Below are 704 nucleotides of genomic sequence, written 5' to 3'. Positions count from 1 at the left end.
GGTGTCTCATCTTACGCCACCCCCTATTAACAAAATTCAACGAATAAACTTTTGCTAAAAATAGAGTTCATTATGTAAGTGTAACAACGAAACAAACTTCGTACATCCATAATCAAAGTTAATTTTCAAAAAACTCAACTCGGGGGTGTCATTAGGCTAAAAATCTGTACACGCTATCTGTACATTTTGGTGGATCTTGAATAGGGAAAGCTCCCTTTTCAAGAAGGGACCGGGCCCCCCACCGGGCGTGTTTTAGTATGACTCGTAACACCGGGTCCTAACCGGGTCCCACCGGGCCCCGCCGGGCGTGTTTTAGTAGGACCGCAGAGCGAGTACGTGAAGCTATGAATCAACAACACTCGATGGATTCTTTTGTTTGGGACAGACACACAATGTATGGTGTACTGTATATTCTTTTGTTACCACACGGGCTGTAATAATGCCATTACGTAGGCTACCGTAAGTAAAGTTCGGTGTTCTTAAGACTTGTGGTGGAAAATGCGGGGGTTACCCGCCATATAACCACCTGAACTTTGCACGGGGCCTAATGTACAAGGCAAACCGGGGTATTTGAGAAGTTCATCAACCAAGTACACGAGCATGAATTACTTGGCACCTTTAGACATTAGATTCTCTCAAGATAGTATAAAAAGTAGATTCCAAGATGGTAGATCTGTAATGCAAGCTATTTTCGACATTAGAAA

The sequence above is a fragment of the Ciona intestinalis genome, chromosome 3, assembly GCF_000224145.3.
Source record: "Ciona intestinalis chromosome 3, KH, whole genome shotgun sequence".
NCBI classification, from domain to species: Eukaryota; Metazoa; Chordata; class Ascidiacea; order Phlebobranchia; family Cionidae; genus Ciona; species Ciona intestinalis.
The sequence above is the reverse complement of the archived record's forward strand: the minus strand, read 5'-3'. Positions refer to the sequence as shown.